The following is a 12095-nucleotide window of genomic DNA, read 5'->3' on the forward strand; positions in this document are numbered from 1 at the left end:
TAATAATAATTATAACATGATGGTAACTATCCATCCAATGAATCTATCCTTCGTAACTTTCATCGGTAAGTTTATTATTGTCGAATTTTCTACCGTCACTTTTCTGTTGAAAACTTGTATTATTGATGGAATTTTAGTAGTACCGATTGATTTTGACTATTGGTAAAACCAATTTTTCTTGTGGTGAATTATGAAGTTTGAAAATGGTTAGTTGTATTTTAATTGCTTTGTTTCTTTTTAGCCTTTTATTATAGTCTGATAGGATAACTCTTCTTTTTATATACTTCTTCTCTTTTCTTTATAAGCAAGTTTTTTTGTGTTGTATATTTTTGTAAGTTTCACTCATTTAATATATGTATATTCAGTGATAACTTTTTTCTTCTTCTTCCCTTTTTTTTCCATGTTCTCTATTTTTTTTTTAAGGTATCAGTTTAGCCAAAGTGATCTTTTTCCATGGATCAACATCCTATCAGTTCATCCCTCACATTTTTTTCTCCGCTGCCATCTCTTACAAACTTTTAGATAATAACTTTCTCACTTGGATGCAGCAGGAAAAATCAACCATTTCGTATCAAGAAACATATTCAAGGTATTCATGTGATTCTTGAGCAATTTTTCAACTAAGATGATGAAGCAAAAGACTTTTTGAATCCAAAATATGAAAACTATAAGCAACAACAATTTCCTGAATTGTGGTTAGGAGTCGATGGATGCCAAATTCAAGGTTCGAGTGGATGTTGTGGAAAATAGAAAAAACATTTAAATATTCCTTAAAAAAATTCGTAAATATTTTCTGATGATGGTTTAGGGTTTATTGTTTATATAACAAACAATTTGTTAATGACTCAATTTTAAGTTTAGGTTTTGTTTGATAGAATGTATTAGATGCAATTTCAAGCTTCTAATATATTTACTTAAAGAAGTCATTTTCAAACTTAATTTTAGTAGTTATTCTCCCTCTTATTGGCAAGATCAATAATAACATGCAAAGTAGAAGAGATAAGGAGAGCGAAAAACTCCAAATTAAATTTTATAATGGTTTGTCTGACACACAACAAACTACATCTAGTTCTCAATCAATAGATTGATTTCCACTTAAGTAGACTAATGTTGCAAAGTACAATCGAGTATTATTTGGGATCGTAGCCACTCTTGGCTAACTTTTTTAAGTATTAATTGTTTGAGATCATAGTCATTGTCAACTAACGACTTGAGTATTATTTAGGATCTTAGTCACTCTTGGTTGATCCCATTAGGTATTCTTTCAACCTTACCCATTCCTGACTAAATGAGTATTCTTTGTTAAACAACTCCTCTCTAACATAAGACATTTTGTGAGATATGATCAACATATTATTCATTTTGCATATTATAGGGGATTGTGTCGTTCGATGATTACATGGCTTATAAGTTCTCTCATAGTTTGGTATGTCGATTGTGTTCCACAACGATCCTATGTCAAACTTTTTACAGTTCAGGATGTGCAATGCTTCAGGTTCGATTAATGATATTTGGGGTGCAATTTGGGTTAGAGTAGTGAGTGAAATCTAGAAACACAGGAACAATGTCATCTTTAAAAGGGGCGTAGCTGACACGTTTGAAGTGTTCACAATGGTTTAAGTAAAGGTTTGGTCTTAGATTTTTTCAAAATCCTGTTTTGGTTTGTTCTCCTATTCTAATTGGTGTTTGGACCCTTTGGCTTGTATGAGGCTGGTTTCTTGATGTCTTGTTTGAGAATTTTTATTTTGTTTGGCGATGTGACTTTGTGAGTATGGTAGGCGTTTCTTGGTAGGATGAGGATAAAATGCAATTTTGTATAAGGGTTGGACGATCCTTCATATTTATTAATTTTTTTATTGCTGATAAAAAAATGATGAGATAATTTTAGCATTGTTTTTAGAGAAAGAAAAAAATTAGTTAGTATGTTAACTAAACTAGATATTATTTTGGAGATTAAAAAAGATTGATATCTAAAGTGGTTTCTTTTATTAATAAAAAATTATAAAGTGATTTTTAAATTTGTATTTAAATTAGCTACCAATATTTTAACTACTAATATTTTAATTATAAATTAATTTATTTAAAATATAAAGTAATTAGTAACTAAAATCTTGGTAGTTAATAATTAAATATTAATTTAAAAATTATTTTATAAATTTTTATTAATAATAAAAAAAATTTAAATACTAATATTTTTTAATTTATAAAATAAAATTTTACTTTAATTAATATAATAATTAATTATTTTTGTCTTTAAATTTAATTTTTATTTAATTAATTTCTTGTAGTTCTTCTCTCTGAAATTCAGTTCTTCTTTCAAAATAAAAGCATTTTGAATTTGACGTGTGTGGTTTGTAAGGGAAAAGACATCAGAGTCAGAAATCACAATCAATACTCCTCCCAGTGTCACTTTTCTTTTATCGAGACCCAAACTGAATGTTAGGTCTAAAGTCGCATTCAGTTTGAGATGATAATCCCTATATATTTAATGCAAAAGATGTATATCCTCAATCATATCTCTTTTCTTTTTCTTTCCTTTCTCTTTCATCTTCTCTATTTTTCTTTACAATATAAGATATACACTTTTATAAACCAAAACTTATAATCATGTTTTTTTTATTAAAAATATACAAGTTTTTATATTAGTATATTAAAATTAAACTCATACCATAATTAATAAATAATGGTAGATAATATTGCGCAAACATGTTAATCAATTAATATGAAATTATATGGTTGGAGTCTTGATTGTGTAACTACATTAAATTTAAAGAAAGAGTTTTGATGTCACCATTCAGGCATGTTTAGAATACATAGATGTTTATTAGAAAAGTAAAAGTTTAAGTTTTTAATGATTAATGTGTAGTGGTAAATTTTTATATTTTTTTTTAAGTATTTAATAAATGGAAAGTTTGTTTTTAAGTTTCTAGTGTTAATTTCTCTTATAAAATATTGATATATTTTACAGAATGTTTGGTTCTAGAAATATATTGTTTAGGCTGGTAGAAAATAAGAGTTTAATCATAACAAGATATCTTTTACGATAAACTCCCTTCATTACTATGCGACCACAAAGTACAACTGATTATGTTTATAAATAATAATACAATGTTTTTAATACAACTGATTATATAGAATATATATTAGTAAATATTTATTAGTATTTAAATCTATATAATTATTATACTGTATGTTTTAGTAATTATAATAGTAATATTTATTAATATATACTTTTATATGATAAAAATAAATCAATAAAATTATAAATATTAAAATTAAAAAATTATAATTTTATTAATCTATATGTTTATAGATTATAATAAATGAATATTGAAAATAAAATTAATTAATTTAGATTTTGATATCTTGTAAATAATTTATTTTAATATTTTTATTTAACTGTAATTTTTATTTTAGAAATTTTTATTTACATTAAATTATTTAAAAATTATTTTTAAATATATTAATATAAAATAATTATTTTATTAATCAATCAAATCACTTACAAACTTTTCATTTATTTCTAATCAATTTTCATTCAATGTTTTATTTAAATAATTAAATTGTTTACTTTTTATTTTATATTTATTTCTATTTTTTCTATCTAAACAAAAGCAATAAGATGAAAATGAATATGGGATGACGATGTAGAGGATGGATAAGAGAGGGATTATATGCAATTCTTATGTCATAGAAAGTAAACTTGTGTGTCAATTATTAGCTAATTAACATACTAAGTTCTAACTACTATTATGTAGGTCAAAGAAAAAAATCCATAAAGAAAGTAATTTGTATTGAAAAAGTGTTTCCCTCTAATATCTTCTCACACATCTTAATTTCAATTCAAATGGCAAAAATAATATTTTTAGAAACACTCAAACATCAAATGACTCTTTTTTTCTCTAATGAAATTCAATTTTAATTTTTATAGAAATAGATGAGATTGTGCTCTCTTTTTTCTATAATACATTCAATTTTATTTTATTTTATTTTTGTGTAAAAATAGATAATATTATGCCTTCTCAAGAGCGAGTAGAAAGAGGATGCAACCTAAAAATGGGAAAGTTTAATTTTTGTTAATCTACAAAAAAAGTTATTATATTATTATTAATTAAATTTTATGATGACAATTAAAAATTGATTTTGTTTAAACTTTTGATAAGATGACTTTATTTTTACATTAAATAATAAAAGAATTCAGTAACATGTGAACAACTTCTTCATCAAAATAACGGTCACATATGAATCAATGACAAGAAAAAAAGCATACCTCAAAACAAAACTTTCAAACTATTAGGTACTCAAGATCAATAAAAAAATTATTGGTGAATAACAAAACACCAATAAAATTATTTAAGCAAAAAAAAAGTAATAAAACATAGTAGGATATTGTGCTTATTATCGTACTGACATATGCTATATGTAGAAGGAACCTGGCTAGAGGAAAATCCCTTTTGATAGGGCAGGTTGAATCTGAATAACTTTCACCTGGTTGATTCCCCATTAACCCAATCAATTTAGACTAACACCTAATTGTTTATACGAAAATATTAAAATGTTCTTAATGAAATTGAAATTAGGTTAAGTGAAATTTGCACTCATTCACAACATCCAATCTTCTTTATTTTCGCTGGCAATCCAGCAGTCATCACCGCCTCCTTTGTTTTTGTTTTCACACTCAACCCAGCAGTCACGGTCGTTTCCCATTCTCCCGTTCGCATTTATCCTTTGAGGTAGGGGAAGCTTCACTTGAGCGAGCCATTCAATGAACACGAACCTAGGAGCGAAGGACGTCGATTGTTGTGGTCACTGAGGCATCTCTGTGAGGGAGTTCGACAACGATAGAGAACGAAGCCACCGGAGAAGACAAGGTGAGTTTTAACATGCCTTGTGCGTTCTGGATACTTTTATACGAAAGTGATTTTTGACTTCCGAATTTTCTTATCCGAAAGTGATTTATGTGTTGCGGATGGCTTCGTCCGGAAGGTTGTGTGTATACTTCCGCATCCCCATATCCGAAACACATTTAACTCTTCCAAATATGTACATCCAGAATGCAAAATCCTATTTCGGATGATGATATCCGTAAGCCATTTTCCTTCTATGGACATGGACATTCGGAAGCTTCAACTGCAAATGTTAAAGAAGACAAGGGTAGAATGGGGTTTTAAAAAGTTTGTCGGTTGCAGGAAGCAATTGATTGAGTGCAGAAAGTAATTGCCCTTCCACATACACAAGACACGGGTCTTTGCACCTCTATAGTTTTTCTGGCAGTCCCATATAAGATTAAATACGATTTTACCCTTAATAAAAGAAATAAGTAACCATAAATTCCTACCCCTTCATCTTCTTCCCACCCTTAGCACCAGTAGCACCCCTTTCGCGGACAACTTCTTCCTGCACCTCCATGACTTCTTCTCCCACCCCATACTAAAAACACATTTACTATTATACCCTTCGGTAAAAATATTAAAAAATTAAAATAATATTTTAACCTACTTTAACATTTAACCTAACTTCAATTTCACCATGCCTCTTCTCTTTCCCTTCCTGCGCCGCACCACCCCCTCCCACCTCCTTCCAAGGTTTTTCCTTCTCTTCATCTCTCAAATTTCTCATCCTTTCTAAACCTCACCTTCTCCATCACTCACACATTCACAAGTTCCCTCTTCATTGACAGGTTAGTAAGTTTAATTTTACTGATTTTGCATTATTGCTTAAGTATTTGAAACCTGTGTTTGTGTTGCTGGTCTAATGTAATCCAGTACTCACTCTTCACATTTGTATTGGTCTTATGTAATCTGGTACTCATTCTTCGCATTTGTGTTGTTCTTTCGTAATAGGCACCGGATTATGTAATCCAGTACAGTTCATAATTTAAAGTAATTCTGGATTACGTAATCCGGTTTAGGTATTTACGTAATCCGGTTTAGGTATTTAAGTAATTCCAAATTACCTAATCTGGTCTAGGTTTATAACATGTTCCGAATTACATAATCCAGTATGAACATTGTGTACTTAGTGTTTCGGATTATGTAATCCGGTAGTGTTCTCTAATTAAGTTGTAATCATGAAGTTGCAATTTTTGTCTTTTTGCGTTTTTGTTATGTATTGAGTTTCTAACCCACTTGGGTAAAAACTTTTTTAAATTTTATATTATGTACACAACTTCATGATCATATTATTCATTATTTGTAAATAATTGAAATTCAAATTGTGTTGTGGATAGATATGACTAAAACTAGAGGTGGTGGATCTCAGGATCATGACCACAAAAGACCGACGACATCCGTCCGTAGAAGAGACCAAGGTGATGTCGAGGAAAGGATTGGTGATGATGTTCATATTGATAATGACAATGAACAAGGATTACGAGATGATGACCAAGTAGACCAGGGAGAAGGGTTTCCTGGAGAACCTTATGATACGTCTTTACTGGTAAATTTTGCTGATCATGTTGTTGTTAAGCTCTAGGAGGTGGAGGTAAGAACGAAAAAATCTTCAATTAAATTATCTTTGTTAATTATTGTTTAAATTTATTTAATTATATTTAATATATACAAATTTTATATTAGGATCGGGGAGAACTTAAATTGGTATCCCACGGTAGGAAATTACGTAAATTTGGGATGCCTCATGCTAATATTGAGCTACTTGTACAAAATTATAAATTGTTTAGTTTGTGCAATATAAGTTATGAAGTGGGGGACAAGGGATTAATTTCAGCTTTTGTCGAAAGATGGCATCGGGAGACAAACTCCTTCCACCTTCCCGTAGGTGCGATGACCATCACACTTGATGATGTGTCATCTCTTTTACAACTCCCCATTTTGGGTCAATTCCCAACATATGTGCCCTTAGAGTACAACGGAGTTGCAACAATTTTAGCTGAGTTACTAGGGGTGGATGAGGCTCGGGGGAAGGCTGAGATGAGGCAGTGTCGAGGCGTCCACGTACGATTGAGTTGGCTCCAAGATATATATGAGGAATGTTGCGCTCAAGAGGTTTGGGAGTGTGCTGTCAAGGCTTACTTCGTTTCATCTTCTTGGATATACTATTTTTTGCAGATAAAAGTGTCACCTATGTATATGTATCATACTTATTGTTATTCAACAATCTATATAGGTGTCATGGATATGCATGGGGAGCAACAACACTTACATATCTATATGAGCAGTTGGGGGATGCATCTTATTTTAACATGAAGCAGATGGGCAGTTATGCGACACTGCTTCAAGTATGAAACTATACAAATAATTAGCAATCACATCTTACATTCCATAATGTTTTGTATTAAATATTTTATAATTAATATGATCAAATTAAGTAGGCATGGATTTATGAGCACTTCTCAGGCATCGGAAGAAGGGATATTAATCCCTCATATGGCGAGGTACACCCGCGGGCAGTACGATATATTGTTGCCCATCAGATTCGCACGGTTGGTGATATGCGGGTGCAGTTGGATGGGGTCACACACGATGACATCATCTGGACTCCGTATGAGGACCATAGATTGAGCAGACCATTTGAGACCATTTATTTATTCTCGAGTCACTTGCGATTGGGTATCTTATCACAGATACATATGCACGAGCGTGTCTTACGCCAATTTGGCTACAAGTAGAACATTCCACCATCACTGATGGTGGTTAAGGCTCCTGGTGCACATGTCATTGATCGAAGGTGGTTGCATTTTGATCACCACGTGGTGACAGGTTTGAGAGTTGCTTCTATTCCATTTGCATGTGTTCTTGAGTACATGTCTTGGTTTAGAACGGTATCACACCCATACATTCGCAGAGGTGAACTTGGAGATCGACCCAATGTTGTACCACGTCGTCGCTTTCGTAGTCCAAATGCCGAGCAGGCAGGTCTTTCGTCTCAAGATGAGCGTGCACAGGCGGTAAGTTTTTTTATTGTTATGTGATTAAACAATATATTTGACAAGTTTAATTTATTTTGAAGTTGGTGTTGGGTATATTTAGGCGCATTGTCAGTATCCTCCAACGCATGATAGATTGTCGTCTGGTCACTAAAGGCACTGACGCATATGAGAGTACAAAGGCCGCGCTGCAGTTAGCCCGAAGCGTGACAGATGATGGGGCAATCTACACTAGACGACCACGTAATGTTCGTGGACGTCGTTGATATTTTTTTATTACATGATTGTAATAATAATAACTTTGTATGTGTACAATATGGTTTAATTAACTTATGTTATAGTGTTTGTTATTTTATTTTTATATGATAAATGCGAATAAATTATGAATCAGAATTGAAGTAATAAATTATGAATCAACCTTGTCCCTTTCCAACAAGTTTACCTCGCAATTTAAAAAGAGACATTTTCGAGTACCAGTTACACTAACCTCCAAACCATCCTTATACTTTTTGTAACTACCCCCCTTTCACAGCCTAACAAGACATATGTCTTTCTCCCTTGCTCCATTTGCTATGTCAGACCTAATAATGATAATAACAAAACCAAGTCCATAACTAACTCTACGAACCCATTCAAGTAAGTCTTCTCGCGAAGGAAACACCTACACAAAGTTATTCTAACAATATTACAAAATCACTTCTTTAAATTATAATGCAATAAACATGAATGAAATGAAATTTTATTCACCTCATCAGTTGTAAAATGGATATCATAGTCCCCTTCAAACAATCCATGTTGATGCACAGAATTCATTAATTCTTCCATACTTACACCTTCATTCATAAAACATAAATTTTCATTTTATTATAATTTTCATAAATTCACACAAGTATGCAAAACAAAAATAGCATTCACTTTCGAGGATTTTGTAATTGACAACTTAAAAATGACTTCCGGATTGTATAATCCGTAAGTCAAATTTTAACAGCACAATGAATTCCAGATTATGTAATCCGTAAGTCATTTTAGAACTTTAAAATGACTTCCGGATTGTGTAATCCATAAGTCAAAATCTTTACAGCAAAATGACTTCCTGATTATGTAATACGTAAGTCATGTTTGATGTTCCAAAATGACTTCTAGATTGCATAATGCGTAAGTAAAATTCATATAACAAAATGAGTACCGAATTACGTAATCCATAAGGCATATTTAAAGTTCTAAAATCACTCTGGATTGCATAATCCATAGTTCATTTGGTACTGGATTACACAATCCAGAAGTGTGACTTTGGTAGGTTATGGATCCAGTATACATACGAGTTATCTGATCCGAAACGTTTTAGTTAGACATCGGATTGTGTGATTCGTTGATCCACCGGATTAACTAATCCGAAAATAATTATTTAAGGCAAAAGAGCTTACTGGAGAATGAGAATGACGAGCTCACCAACAGTGACAATGCCAGCACCACCACGATCGTTACCACCGTTGCTACCAACTACCACCGTGCACCACCTCAACCACCTTCTCAAGCACCACCTCCAGCATCACTTCAAGGACCACCAACACTCGAGCGCTGCACCCACCACCACACGAAGTAACTTCTTTTTTTCACTCACAGACAAACAACATTTTCATTTTTATCTTTTTACTAAAGGATAATTTTAATATTTTAAAATTTTATGGAGGTGCCCAAAAAAATCATGGAAGTGCAGGATGAAGATGTCCCCTTTGCGTTCCTTAATGGTTTTTTTGGTGGTTTCCGTTGTGTTTTTTTTTTCGTTGAAAAAGTTCATTTTGCATTAATTTTGACATGTGTAATTTTCATTGGATAATTTGGAAACAGTTTGAATGAATTACACTGTATGGACTCGTATTCATTTTATAAATATATTCTCAATTATAAAATAAAAAAGGTTCTGATTTTTATAATTCAAAAATTTTAAGAAAAAATTAAATTTCAAATTATAGAATTCAAAAAATATTTATAATTCAGACATGTCTTCCAAAAGAAAACCCAAATTATAAAATCTAAAATAAAAAATAAATATTCTGAATTGATTAATCCAAAAAGTCTATAAACAACAACCTTTAACCTAAAAATATTTGCAGAATGGTAATTTGGGAATTAAAAGAATTATGAAAGTGCTGGAAGAACCTACGGAGCTCTAGGAAGAAAAGCCCGAGATGGCAATGCAAAAACTGTCATAGCCCATGGGCTTACTCATTTATTATTGGCCCAAGATAATTAGCATCACTGTAACCAGCAATTTAGGAAATCAAGTTTTTTGAACATGAGTATACAAATTTCTTGGTAACATTTATGTCTACTAATCATTTCCAAAAAGGGTTAAACTAAAACAATACTTAATTGCATTTTAATTTCTTCAATTTGAATTACGTATGGTTTTGATTCTCCAATTTTGTTAATGGATTAAGTCTCTATTTTTAACGTTAAACAACAAATTATATCTCCCCTTCGACTTTATTTTACTTAAACTCTCAAATCTCACTATTTTATTAAAAAAAATTCATAAATTAAGTTAATTGAATTGGTTTAAACATTTTTTTCATTTAATCATTATATAAAGTCTTCAAATCTTATCAACTATAAACTATTTATTTTTTACTTATAATCTATCAAAAAAGATTATCTTAAATTCATCATAAGCTTAAAATATATAAATATATAAAAAATAATTTTAAGAGATTTGATGGAAGACAAGTAATGAAGAACGAAATATTACTTATTTTGAAAATAGAATAAATTAATCAATTTAAAGAATCCTTGAAAAAAATTAAAGTTACACATGTAGTAATTGAAACTTAAGACAGCCCAAAAGTATAATTAAACTATAAAACGAATAGTACTGTAGTATTAGATTTTATTCAATAATTTCTTTAGTGTTGCTATTAATCTTAAATTTTAATTATATCAAGAGTTTCTTCGTTAAATATTAGCATTATTTTAGTCTTTATGATAAGGTTACACATAAATAAAATACATCATTTGTATGGTAAATTTTTCAGAGAGTTGACTATATGTCATAAGACAAAAATTAAGAAACATTGAGATATACAACTTATATATATCACACTAATATATTTTTATATTTATTTATTATTTATTGGACATATAAATCATAAATTAAAATTTTCTTATTTATGATAAATCTGTTTATAACGTAAAGCAGTAATATAATATCATATCAAAATGAGGTCATTAAATATGCAAATATAAGCCAACTTTTATTGTATGGCTTTAGAAAGTAATGTTACAACATAATTTGAAGTTTCACATTATTTATCATATTTAATTTAATAACTGTCTTTCAATGGCTATACGTAAGATCATAACCCTAAAATGATAGTTATTCTCTCACCAACCAACCAAAAAGATTGTATTAAAAATGAATTCAGAAGACAGATTGTCTTAAGAACTTCCATATGCCTATTTCATTTAAAAAAAAAAAATACACAAACTCAACTAGAAAATTTTGATTAGATTCTCATTCAAATATAGATTAAAGGATCTCTTTTTGACCAATAATTTTTCTTAACTTTTTATCACGTTTATATATTTTTTCACACAATGATTCTATTTCACTTCCTTCCATAAGTGATATCTCTTTTATTTATATTTACTTATTCATATATTTTAATCAAAATAGTTTAATAAATATTTTTAATTATATCTCACATTTGTTTATAACAATACAATAAATATATATAATTGTGTATTCTAGTTAAACTATAAAACCACAAGCACATTAATCACGAAATCTTATTTGAAAATTAAGTCAAAATTTTACAATTAGGCATGTGCTACTCGAATGAACTTTGGTCGGTAAATCATGTACTGTTATATTACGAAAACAATAAGATTCTGTTTCTAACTTAAAAAACGATGGTTTGAAGAACTTTAGCAATGATAATATACGTGTTCATTATGCAAAGCGCCAACACTTCAATTTTTTAGTTAATAAAGTTCCGTAAGGATTCCCAATTTATGAACATGTAAGCTTGCAGCTTCCACCCAAAAGCAATGTAATCTTGAAGCTCAAACCAGCGTGATCATCTTCTACGTGTAGCCTTGCCATGCACCACGAACCCCACCAAAACATACCAAATAATATTAACGAAACAAGACCATGCAGGATTCAAAGTTTGTTGGATTTTGAAAACCACACAACTAACGTAGCATTCAC

This window comes from Phaseolus vulgaris, chromosome 5 (assembly GCF_051622355.1).
Source record: "Phaseolus vulgaris cultivar YP4 chromosome 5, ASM5162235v1, whole genome shotgun sequence".
Taxonomy (NCBI): Eukaryota; Viridiplantae; Streptophyta; class Magnoliopsida; order Fabales; family Fabaceae; genus Phaseolus; species Phaseolus vulgaris.